The sequence below is a fragment of the Pinus tabuliformis genome, chromosome X (assembly GCF_031772625.1).
Source record: "Pinus tabuliformis cultivar Carrire ecotype Pingquan chromosome X, CPIR1, whole genome shotgun sequence".
Taxonomy (NCBI): domain Eukaryota; kingdom Viridiplantae; phylum Streptophyta; class Pinopsida; order Pinales; family Pinaceae; genus Pinus; species Pinus tabuliformis.
Genome location: NC_142308.1, coordinates 362660863 through 362674362, shown reverse-complemented (window position 1 = coordinate 362674362; position 13500 = coordinate 362660863). Strand labels below are relative to the sequence as shown.

Here is a 13500-nt window from a genome sequence, read left to right as displayed (position 1 = left end):
AAGATGTTGTTGGAAACCCCACCTCCGGTGCTCAGAAAATTCCAGTAAATTTACCCTAACCTTTCCACCAAATACCCAGAATAACCCACGAAGGAATTGGCCAAATGTTGACCTCGGAATTTTGGCCCAAATTCCCCCTAGCTCCTCTAGTTGCTAGCTGAGTTGGGACCCCTGTTTGACCCCTCAAATTTGCCCAAAAAATTCTGCAAAATTAGCCCCAAGCTCCTCAACCAAAACCCACCAAAACCCAGAAAGGGTTTGGCCTGGTTTTGACCCCAGAAATTCGGCCTCCCAAGAGCCACGCCCTCCTCCAATTGCTGAAATGTATAGCCTACTTGTAACTCTAGAATAAGCCTCCAAAACACACCAAAATGGCTGAGATAATCTTCCCCGAACTTCCCCTTATCTCTCCCGGCAAATACTCGCTCCACAACTGACCCACGAATTCCCACGTGTGCCCAGTGATGAGTTCCTAAATGGTGAAAATCACGCTACTCCCAAACAGAAATCTCCAGCTCCCAAAATCCTCCTAAAGGCTAGTCTTCCCCTGTACTTCCTTCTCCAAAACTCCTCCGGCAATTGCTCCCCGGAAGGCCACTGAATTATCTACTGCGTATTCCACTATTGCGTCCTTCTGGAGTACGCACTGACTGAATGATGGCTGAGTTGGGGGCTTTGAATATCCACTTGCAATCTCCTAGAATGATAGAAAGAAACCTCACTAGGGTGGCACTCATGGTCCACCGAAGAGAGGGTGAGTTCTCCACTTGGAGAACTCGTGCTAAACAATGGGTGACCCGGCTAAGCAGCTCGAGCAACTAAGGTTGAGTTCAATATGTCAAAAGATACCAAATGAGGCTGAGCCTCCTCTATTTATAATTCGTGGGCCTCTTTTCCCATGTGGGCCCCCTCCAACTAGAAATTTCGACTTTGCCTCCTTAGTCATTCGAACTTCCCTCTAAGGTGGTGCGTATTTCCTCATGTGGGTGGCCCCCATGCTATGCCAACAAATCATTTCAGCCCCTTTCCTTCCTATGTCTTTTCCAAAAATCACATGGGTCCCATGGCCTCCAAAATTGTCAAAATTGTAGAATAAATAAACTTGTAACAATTTAATTCGAAAGGGACATTACATGCTTTAAGCCATAAAGTGCTTTCTTCAATTTGCATACATGGGTTCTTCTGTCATGTACCTCAAAGCTTTAAGGTCGTTTAACATATAGTTCCTCTTGAAGAGCAACATGGAGAAAAATTGTCTTGACATCCATCTGATGGAGGGTCCACCCTTGACCAGCAGTTAAAGCAATAATAGAGCGAATGATGGTATAGCAAGCAAAAGGAGCAAAGATGTCTTCATAATCAATTCCCACTTTCTGAGAGAATCCTCGAGCCACAAACCTTGCTTTATATTTTGCAATACTACCATCCATGCCATTTTTTATTTTGAACAGCCACTTTGAAGTCACAACTGATTTGCCCTGAGGTCTAGGAACAGCTTCCCATACATCATTTTGCATAATGGATACATATTGTTCTGTCATGGAATCCTTCCATACATGGTGCCTTTATGCTTCCTTAAATGATCAAGGTTCACTCTGTATGATAGAATTCATAAAAACAACATAGTTTTGATATCGACTAGGTTGTAATGACCCATCAAATTACAGTGAACATAGGAATATTAGCAAGCATACAAGGCATGCATATGATAGCTACATATGCATGAACTGCATGTATTGCACTAGTATACATACTGGCTAACATGGAAAATGTCTAAATTTAGGTTAATGCATTGATTATCGAAATAAATTCCTATCTCACCGGAATATAAAAAATATATCGATTGGGGCCTTGATATGTTTACCACCTTTATATACCTATATATATGATTAATCCTTTAAATTTAAAAAAAAATATATATATATATATATATATATATATATATATAATGAAATATATATTTAATTTATTTAATTTATATTTAATTAAAGTAAATAAAATTATTTATTTAAATATTAAAATAAATCAATTTGTGTTAAATCTATAAATAAATCAATTTAATTAAATTGGAAATTAAATTTAATAAAATATTATTAAAATCTAAACTAAATAAATGAACCACCGCCTCTATCCAAAACGAAAAGAAGGGTTGAAAAAATTGGGGGTGAAGCGAGAAGAAATGGGAAATGGTGGAGGAAGGAGGCCGACAGCAAGGACGTAGGAAGGTGATGGAGTTGAGCATATAAGGGAGTGGAGAAGACCATAACAGGGGAGGATTTTTGGGTGAGTTTTACAGAGAGACAGGAATTTCTAACAGAGTCACAGACATTGAGCTTGATTGTTCTTGGAGTTTTGGGCACGCGGGCCAGAAGATTTGTCTTCTGGATCTAGGGACCATACATGTAGACCCCAGATACGCCGTGAGGTAAAGGGCGGTTTGGTAACTGTAGCAGCAGGAACAACAACAATCCAAAAAACCTTCAATTGATTCCAAGTATTCTTCTGCAATTTAAATTTTTAAATTCCAATTATTGTCTGGTTAAAATTTCACATTAGGGCTTTACATTGTCTGGTCAGAATTGTCAGTTAGGGTATTACATTTTGGTATCAGAGTGGAAGTTTAAACTCTGTAGATCTTAGGGCCTCTCTTTAATCTTCTCTATCATCTTCCAAGCTCGTATTGTCTCCTCCTTGTTACAGTAACTCATCACTATGTCTACAGTAGAATTGGGATGTTCAGTGATAGTCATTAAATTAAGGTACGAAATTCAGTGATAGGAAATTGAGAATGGGCCACTTCATGGTTTCAATCTACCCTCAGGGGGTACGCAATCCGTGGCACCCAGCTTCCAAGAGTTTGCCCATGTACTTTGTAAGATAGATAAATACCGTTTTCATACTCAGGTGTAGTCTTAAGGGTCTCCATCGCATCACGCATAACTATCTCTACATACTGGTGCCAATCATAGGCCTGGCATAGCTTTCTTTATCTTCCCTGTCAAAATAGCTTCCACATCCAATTTAGCCTTTGCTGCCTCCTCACGACCACATGTACATGTGCATCAATCATCTATGTGCAGTTCTGTTGTCACAATGTGCACTCTCTTCTCCTCCCACTTCTTTCCCAAATATGGACATTGCTCTATCTGATGGTCCATGTTGTGACAGTAGGCACAGAGTACTCGAGGTTTCTTCTTGAAAACAAGGTTGATAAGAAAGAATTCATGAAAAATGTGAGCACCAAGGTAAATAGCAGATTCTAACAAAATCATCTTCCAAAAGTATGTCAAGGAGAAACATGATTGTGGGTTAGGGTTTGCGAGTATTGAATTTGTGTGTGAGGTCGACAGGTAGGTTTGTGGACACAGGTATTAAGCGATAAGGCACATGTTGGGTACCTATCCTGTCCTGTGTTGAACACACATACACATGAAGTTGTGGATAAAATTCTGAGATACATGTCCAGGCCAAGATAGGTTTCTAGTAGGTATGAGAAATTAGGAAATGGGCAGTCTCTCCTCGACAATTCATTGGATAAATTTTTCAATAAATAAGATGCTTGACCACCCTACGGGCATGTAGCAACACTCTTCTCCTCCCAGCAGATGATTAAATTTAAAGAAGAAAGAAAAAGAAAAAAAACATAAACAGTGGCCAATATATTCACCGACGAAAGAAAGAGTTAGTACTCGACTTGTTGTAAAGATAGGTATCCAGTTTTTGTGTCAAACACTGGAATCTCCACGTCCCATAGGACTTTGAAATCTGATACAATGTTAGTGAACTTGGGGCGTTTGATCATGGCGGTGGTAAATTTTTGGCTTTCATTCAACTTCATTCAAACATAGGATGTAAGTTCAAAAACAACTTTGGATTTTGGCTAGCAATTGATTCATAAAGAAACCAATGTAGGGCAATGAGTGGATCCCACATAAAGGAATAAAATAATAATATAAATATATAGACAGCCACTTTGATAGGTCGACTTTAACGTTTTATGGTATACACATTATAACATATGCTTGGTAAGTTTAATGTTATACCCTAAATTTGAACTTAGAGTCGTGGTTTCCCTCCTTTAGAGTGGGACGATGTGTTGAACGATACAAATGAAATCGCTTTCTTCAAAACAAAAAAAAAAAATCTAGCCTCCATTATTTAATTTACAATATATATAATGGTTTGTTTGAGTATTTTACATGAGAGTTGATGTAAAATTTTAAGAGGTATTTTACAGATGTTAAAGCATTAGTTACACATCATATAACATTGAGTAAATTACTAAGTGTAACTTTCTCATGGGACGTGTAACGTAGGTTATGTTATTCACGCGATGGTGGGTTATATATATAATACAAAATAAGTTACTTGTATACATATTATGTTATGGTTTTTAATAATTATCACTTTTTTTAATAATGATTGGTAAATAGACATAGACATAGAGATAGATAAAATTTATACTTTAATTTTGGTATTGAAATTTTATTTCTATATTTGATTTTACTTCAATAACAAGTATATTTACAAAGGCTCTTGAAACCATAGAATTCTATCAAAGACAGAGAGATTTATTCCTTTAGTCTTTGTTGACATTATATGATATTATAATAATTATCGATCGCTACAATGCTAAGATTATGGTAAGATTTTATGATATTTTGTGTGATTATATTATTTCATGATATTTAATATATTATGTTATGCACTTTTATTAATTATGTTATTAACTATATTATATTATTCACTTTGCATTTTGTATTTTGTTTATGGGTGTAAATTTATAAGAAATTATTGTTAAACTTGAATTTGAATATATATATATATATATATATATTCAAATTAGTTGTATATATAAAGAAAGAGATAAGAAGTATTAAGTGATAAGTGTCTTTATTTAGGAATAAGTCTCCAAAATTTTAAATTTGCTCTTATATATTATATCTCTAATTATTTGTTAATAATAACGGCTACCATATAAAAATAAATAAAATAAAGTGTGTATATATATATATTTGACCTATAAATTCCCATGCATTTTGATAAGCATTATTACACATCAGGATAGATCACCATGCATTAGGACAAGGAAGTAGGGATACCACCCTCCTTGACCTCAGTATCAGTAAGACCTACCTGCAAGTAATATTGCACAAAACTATATCCGTATGTGAGCTTGAATTTACGAAATTATATTTATTAAATCTAAAATGTACCACAGATTTTCATAACCTTATTATGATTCCGGAAAAAAGTTACGATGGTAAAGACATATCAACGATGACGTCGTCAGGAAGCATCACCATCGCTATTGCCACCACAATCATCATCATCGTCGCCATCACCATCACCACCACCGATACCATCATCAACACTGACTGCTTCAGCACCGGAATTAACCATTATAATGCGTTCATTGGAAGCCATCTTGGAAACAAGCATTAGAGGAGCATCAAGGGATAAAAAGGGATGTTAGACTGACAGATCCCCCACAGCTAGGATTTCCATGGAAGACTCCCCAGAACTTCAGGAGGAGTAGTTCAAGACCAACTCCTTATGGTAATAGATTTACCCCAAGAGGAGTAGAAGCAAGAGCTCCCATGGCAATTAATACTATAGTTGTTGAATCGTCAAACACAAGTCAGTGGAAATCTCGAGGAACTATTAATAGAGGAAGAAGCATGGGAGGAAGTAGCACAAGAGGACGAAGCTCTTTTTCTAAAAACTCACAATCTGACTCAAGGGGATCATCCCAAATTAACTGTTGGAGTTGTGGAGGACGCATTTGCAACGTGATTGTTCGGAAATCTCATCAAGTATAATGCATAAAGCAAGAAGAGAGCCATCATCAAATACCCAAGGCAATTGTAGAATCCATGCAGTAGTCAACAACAACAAAGAAGAACATCAGTCCACTGTAGTGGAATCTTCAAGTACTATTAACGGCATAAAACTCAAAATATTATTTGATATTGGTACTACTAATAGTTTCATTTCATCATATGCATTAAATAAATGTGGGTTGGCAGCCTGCAAGCAAAACGATTTCAGACAGGTGGAAATGGCTTCAAGAGAACTTCAATCCGTAGACTTAAGTGTGGAGGAATGCAAAGGTTATTTAGGGGTATTTTCGACTAAATTAAAAGTATGTCACAGCCCCATGAACTTATGATCTCGTCATAGGGATGGATTGGTTAAAATCTCATCAAACATGGGTAGATTGTTACGGGAAAAGAATTCTATGCATAAATGACAAAGGAGAGATGATCCAAATCCAAGGTATTAAGAGTAAGGTATCTTTATGCTTCATCTCAGCAATGCAAATGAAGCGTTGCTTAAGAAAAGGATGTCAGGTATATGCAGTTCAAAAAGTAAGCAAGGAGAAAGGACCATCCTTAGAGCAATATCTGGTGTTATCTGAATTTCCAAATGTTTTTCCAAAGGAACTACTGGGATTACCACCTGAAAGGGAGCTTGATCTTACAATAGAATCGAAACCTGGTACAAAACCAATCTCTAAAACACCTTACAGAATGACGGCTCCAGAACTTCAAGAGTTACAAATCTAGCTGAAAAAACTAATGGATATCGGACACATCCGACCTAGTACCTCACCTTAGGGTGCACCTGTAATTTTGGTCAAGAAGAAGGATGGTTCCTTACAACTATGCATAGACTATCAAGACTAAAATCGAGCTACAATAAAGAATCGATATCCAATGCGTCGAATTAATGACCTCTTCGACCAAATAAAAGGAGCTTCTATCCTTTCAAAAATCGATCTATGACTAGGATATCATCAATTAAGAATTAAGCAAAGCGATATCTCTAAGACTGCATTTTGAACATGCTTTGGGCATTATGAGTTCACAGTGGTACCATTTGGGTTGACCAATGCACCAATAGTATTCCTGAATCTTATGAATAGTGGTTTCCGAAAATATCTCGACCCCTTTGTACAAGTCTTATTAGATGATATTTTCATCTACTACAAAAATGAGCAGGAGGATGAAAGACATTTGCGGATAGTATTATCTTGCCTCAGAGAACATCAGATATATGGAAAGTTATCCAAGTGTTCCTTCTTTTAGAAGAAGATTCATTATCTAGGTCATATTATATCTGGTGAAGGGATCTCAGTAGATCCTCAGAAAGTAAAAGCAATCATGGAATGGTCGGTATTGAAGAATGCACATGAAGTGCGAAGTTTTATGGGTTTAGCTGGATACTATCAAAGGTTTGTAGAAGGGTTCTCAAAAATTGCAAAACCTATCACAACCCTCCAGCGTAAAGGAGTTAGGTATGAATGGACTGAAGAATGTCACAGAGCATTCTCTGAACTTAAAAGGTTGTTGACCAGTGCACCAATCTTGTGAGTACCTGATATGGATAAAGACTTTACCATATGTACTGAGGCATTCAAGCAAAGATTAGGTGCAGTATTAATGCAAGACAGTGGAGTAATAGTGCATGTCTCAAGAAAGTTAAAACCTCATGAAGAACTCTACGCCATGCCCAATTTAGAGTTAGTTGTTGTAATGCTAGCTTTAAAAATATGGAGACACTACCTGGTAGGGAGAAGTTTTATGCTCAAAAGTGACCACCAAAGTTTACAATATTTGTTTACCCATAGAGACTTGAATGTTAGGCAAAGATGATGAGGTGAATTCTTAAGGGAGTATGACTTTGGAGTTTCATGCATTAAAGGAAAAGAGAATGTAGTGGCAGATGCTTTAAGTAGAAGACCAGAGATATTTTCCCTCATACCTATCACGGTAAACTTGAGGAAGCGAGTACTAAAACATCTCTTGAAAGACGGTATTTAAAAGTAACATCCGGACTTGATAGTAAAAATCCAAAAGAACCTAAGTTTGAGGGATATGAACTAGAAGATGATGGAATTTTGCGATTTCATGTAAGGATGTACATTCTTGATAGTGGAGATCTTCGAAACACCATCCTTAAGAAAGCCCACAGAGCATTGCATTGTGCACATCCTGGTGTAAAAAATATATGTTGATACAAAGAAAATCTTCTTTTGGGCAAGCATTAAACACAATATTGTCCAATTCGTTGCAAAATGTCTCGAATGTGAAGGTTGACCATTGTCATTCAGCAAGTCTCCTGCAACCTCAGGACATTCCTATGACCAAATGGGAGGTAATTTCTATGGCTTTTATCATCGGTCTATCTCTTACTCCACAAAGGCATAATGTCATTCTTTTTTATTCTCGTAAGAGAGACTTACGAAGTTGTTGACGTAGCTTGAGTATTTATAAATGAAATTATCAGATTTCATGGAATACCTAAGAAGATCATATTAGATAGAGATTCACGAATTACTTCAAGATTATGGACTTGTATGCAGTGAGCGTTACGAACTCAATTAAATTTAAGTACAACTTATCATCCTGAGACCAATGGACAAACAGAAAGGGTGAACCAAGTACTAGAAGATATGTTATGAATGTATGTTATGGACTAGCAAATACACTGAGAAAAGTACTTGCTCTTAGTTTAATTTGCACACAATAACAGTTACCATCATTCAATCAGGATGCATCAATTTGAATCATTGTATAGCAGACCTTGCAGAACATCGTTAAGTTGGCACAGCTTAGAAAATCGGGTGATAGTGGGGCCATAATTAATTCAAGAGATGAAGGAACAGGTAAAACAAATTAGGCAATGATTAAAGGAGGCACAAGATAGACAAAAGAGTTATGTTGATGCTCACATAACATATAGGAATTATGAAGTAGGGGATCAGGTTTTCATTCACATCAGACCAAACAAAAGCACCATTCGGTTTGGAAAAGGAACAAAGTTGTCACCCCGATTTATTGGGCCATTCAAAGTTCTGGAAAAAGTTGGACCTATCGCCTATCGTCTTACACTGCCACCCTACTTGCATAAAGTTCATAATATTTTGCATGTATCCATAGTAAGACATTATATAGCTGACAAATCTCATAACCTTCAAAGGAAGGAACTTCAAGTATCGGACGAGGGAACTATTTCGGTGGAACCATTATATATACTTTAACGTAGGCTTCAACAACTTAGGAACCGTCTGGTAGACCAAGTTAAGGTCCAGTGGAATAAGTATAGTTCTGGATTGACTACTTGGGAAGATACAAAGACCATATGTTGGAGATACCCCAACTTATGTTGATTTTGAAGAACTTAAAACCTTATTTTGTATATGTTTACTTTATTTGAGTTGGATACTTGAGAATATTATTTTGAACTATCACATGTAAAAATGAATTCTATTTTGTTGTTACATGGTATATGTTATTTGCTTAACTCTGCTAGTACGTGGATACCAATATGAAATATGTTATTTAATTAACATTGCTAAAATATGGGTACCAATATGAAGTTTAGTATTTGATTAACCTTGCTATGAAATCTAAATTATGAATTATGTTATGGATGTAATGGAAATAAAAGAATGACTACATTTTATGATAAAAGTTAACTTACAAATATATGGGCTGAACATGGCCGAGAATGTTATGTGAACGCAAATATCAATATCATAGATAGCAACATATGTGAAATATACAGAAAATGTTATTTAAATACAATTTATTTTGAATATATTGATGCATATGTTATAATGTGTGGACAAGTGTTTACATTGCAGATAACATCGTTACCAAACTGACCACGTGATGACAAAACTCCAAGAACAATTAAAGCTCAATGAGATTCCATGATAGGGTGTTGACCCTGGTCCTACTAGGAGGGGTGGAAGTATTGCCCACCATTTATCCTCCAAAACCTAGAGTCATGGGAGGATTGTGTGAGTCACGCTCCCCTGGAATTGTGATGATGATTTTCAATGCCTACTGGAAAATCAAGTTGATATAGTCGACATTGTCATCCTTAAGGTCTATGAATAGTTAAGTTAGTTGAATTGACGCCATGGCATATTCCAGTAAAGGACGGATAGGATGGGAGCGGAAGAGATTAGGAAGGATAGGATGATTATAGAATAGCTTGGGAGCTCAGCTAAGGCAGAATATGACTATTAATATTGTAAAACTATAAATGTTAAAAACACAAATCCTACATAATTATACTAATCGCTAAATAACTACTAATATACTACATAAAACCGAACTCCGGGAGGAAGTTTTTTTGAAGGACAGGTATAATGTAATGACCCATCAAATTATAGGGAACATAGGAATATTAGTAAAGCATGTGAAACATGCATATGATAGCTACATATGCATGAACCACATGTATTGCACTAGTATACATAATAACTAATCTGGAAAATGTCTAAGTTTAGGTTAATGAATTGATTATCGAAATAAATTCCTATCTCACCGAAATATAATAAATATATCAAGTGGGGCCTTGATATGTGTACCACCCTTATATACCTATATATATGATTAATCCTTTAAATTAAGAATATATCTATATATATATGATAAATATAATGAAATATATATTTAATTTATATTTAATTGAAGTAAATAAAATTATTTTAAAATATATTAAAATAAATCAATTTGTGTTAAACCTATAAGTTAATCTATTTAATTAAATTGGAAATTAAATTTAATAAAATATTATTAAAACCTAAACTAAATAAAGGAACCACCGTCTCTTGTTGATTTGGGTAGCATCGGATGTGCTCTAGCCATGAAAATTGGTAGAGAGTTTAAAGCACATGAGATCTCCAATACATAGAAATGGTTTGGGCAGATTCTAAACAGTTTGGGAGATATTAAAATAATTAATATTTTTAATGGAGTCCCTAAGTCTAAACTTAGGGAAAATAAAATATTAATGTGAATTAATATAAAATTGTGTTAGAAGGGTCCAAAAGTCATGGATCAAGCCAGAGTTAATCTTAGCCATTGATTAGGGACTTAATCTCGGTTGTTGAATTGTCAACGAGAAAAGTATAAGAGGAGGCTTGAGGATCACTTGGAGAACACACCGAGTTGATCAAGAATTCGATTTTCTGGAGCAAGGCTTGCTAAGGAAATCAAAGGAGTGACAGAGTTGCAGCTGAGGGCAGTGAATAGAGGGTACTGGGAGCATCAGCATAGAAGCCGGGAGAGAGAGACGCAGAGCCAGCTAAAGGCCATGCAGAGCCAATCAAGGTCCACGCAAAGGCAACCAGGAGTTACGCAGTGCTAGAGAGAGCCAGCATGGTGACGCAGAGGCTCTAGAGGCTGATGCAGTGCCTCCAAACGCTGACGCGGGGCGAGTTGGACTGACGCTGGGCCAAAAAGGTTGACGCAGTCCCTAGAGGCAGAGGCTGGAGATTTCGTGGGGCAGATTGGAGCTAAGAGCTGTAGGATTGTTCATCCGGGGTTTTAGCCAGACTATCTGTCTCCGACTGAGAGGTACTACTATCGAGATCATTCTCTGTTGGGTGAGCTGGTTTGGCACCCAGATTGTATTCTAAAACTGCTTAATAATAAAACCCTTAGATACTAAGTCACCTGACACGAGGATTCGGGACACGTAGGATTCGGGATTCGCGGTGTCAGATTCGGGACACGTTGACCCCCCGGAACAGGACACGTTAGGACATGTTATATATTATTTTATTAAAAATATATATATATATTATATATATATTTCAAAATATATATATATATATATATATATATATATATATTAAAAATTAGATATTATCATATTTCTTACACAAATTTTAATTAATGATACAAATTTATTGATTTCAAACATAGATCTTGATTCTTCATCTATAGCTATGCCTATTAGTAATTACTAATTAGCATGCATAGTACATACAAAATTCAAATAAATGTTAGTGGTACTGGTCACATAAATGATAAATTTATTAAAAATTGAAATCATGATTCATAATTCATAACTGAAAGACAACTTACAACTAGATTTCACCATTTTTTTTAAATGGTGCAACCCTTTCAAAAGAACCAGATAAAAATTGAATCAATCAAGGTGGCACATCATGCTTGTTTGACCTCTAAATATCAACAATAATATTTGACCACTTTTTTCTCTGTAAATAACGTTGTTCCCTCCAAGCAAACCAGATTCAAGATGAAAAGATATAATGTTGTTCAGACTCCAAACCTTAGGGTTATATATCTCACATCTATACTCAGGAAAAACTGAAAGCAACCACTTCGTCAAATGCTTGCTTTGATATTAAAATATTGAACTCCATGCCAATCTCAAGCAAGGAATCTCAGTGAACCAAATCCCATTTATTACAGCAGCATTCCTTTAGCAGCATTTAGTATCTCAGTGAAGCAAGGGATGTTCAAATTTGGCTCTTGAATATGCAACTACATTCAAGACAGAGGCCATATTTCATTAGAAAATCATCCAATCAATCAAAGAATAAAACCACCATTTCACACAGTTAAGATATGGAAGATACTAGAATAGGCCTTTAACTTATAATCGATTCATTAATCGCCAATCTTATGAACAGTACAAAAGAATGCTGAAAACTCTGGCTTGACACGTCCCAAAAACAGGACACGTCCCAAAAATCGCGACACACACTGCAAATTCAGGACACGTTATAGGACACGACGTGTCATAAAAGGACACGACGTGTCCTGAAGTTTGGACACGAATCCGCAGAGAATCGTGTCGGATTCGCTGGATTCGCGATTCGACAGGGCTTTTGGACGAATCTGGTATCTTAGCTCAGATAGCTGCACTGGTTTTCCCACATTGGGTTTTTCCGGGGACATTAGTCCAAAAACAACGGTGTCACTTGTGTGCTTGTTTTTCCTTCAGTTGATGATCTGTAATGTGTTGAGCATGTACTTGTATTTATTTTCAGTATTTACATGGTAAATAACTTGTTAATTAAAACGAACAAGTAGGCAGAAATAAATCAGAAAGTACATGAAGGATTTCTAACAGTTAGACTTAGAAATTCCAACACCTCTATCCAAAAGGAAAAGAAGGGTCAAGAAAATTAGGGGTGACAGTGAGAAGAAATGGGAAACGGTGGAGGAAGGAGGCCGACAGCAAGGAGGTAGGGAGGCGGTGGAGTTGAGCATATAAGGGAGTGGAGAAGACCATAACAGGGGAGGATTTTTGGGTGAGTTTTACAAAGAGACAGGAATTTCTAACAAAGTCATAGACATTGAGCTTTATTATTCTTGGAGTTTTGGGCACAAGGGCCAGAAGATTTGTCTTTTGGATCTGGGGATCGTACAGGCAGACCCCAGATAGGCTAGGAGGTAAAGGGCAGTTTGGTAATTGCAGCAGCGAGAACAACCACAATCCAAAACACCTTCAATTGATTCCAGGTATTCTTTTGCAATTTAAATTTTTTATATTCCAGTTATTGTCTAGTTAAAATTTCACATTAGGGCTTTTCATTGTCTAGTCAGAATTTCTCAGTGAGGTTATTACATGGGCTTCTTCCTTTCTCTAAAAGTGTCCCTAGGAGAAGTATGTTTTTTAGCATCCTATAGAATATCACAAAGCTATAGAGGCCTTTTCCTATAT

The 13500-nt window shown here is 36.4% G+C and overlaps 1 protein-coding gene across 1 annotated transcript in view; it reads right to left on the bottom strand.

Moving 5' to 3' along the window:
• LOC149140003 (uncharacterized) overlaps window positions 1-13500 on the bottom strand; it is a 349910-nt gene that overhangs the window by 93676 nt on the left and 242734 nt on the right. The gene's annotated exons all lie outside the window — the stretch shown is intronic.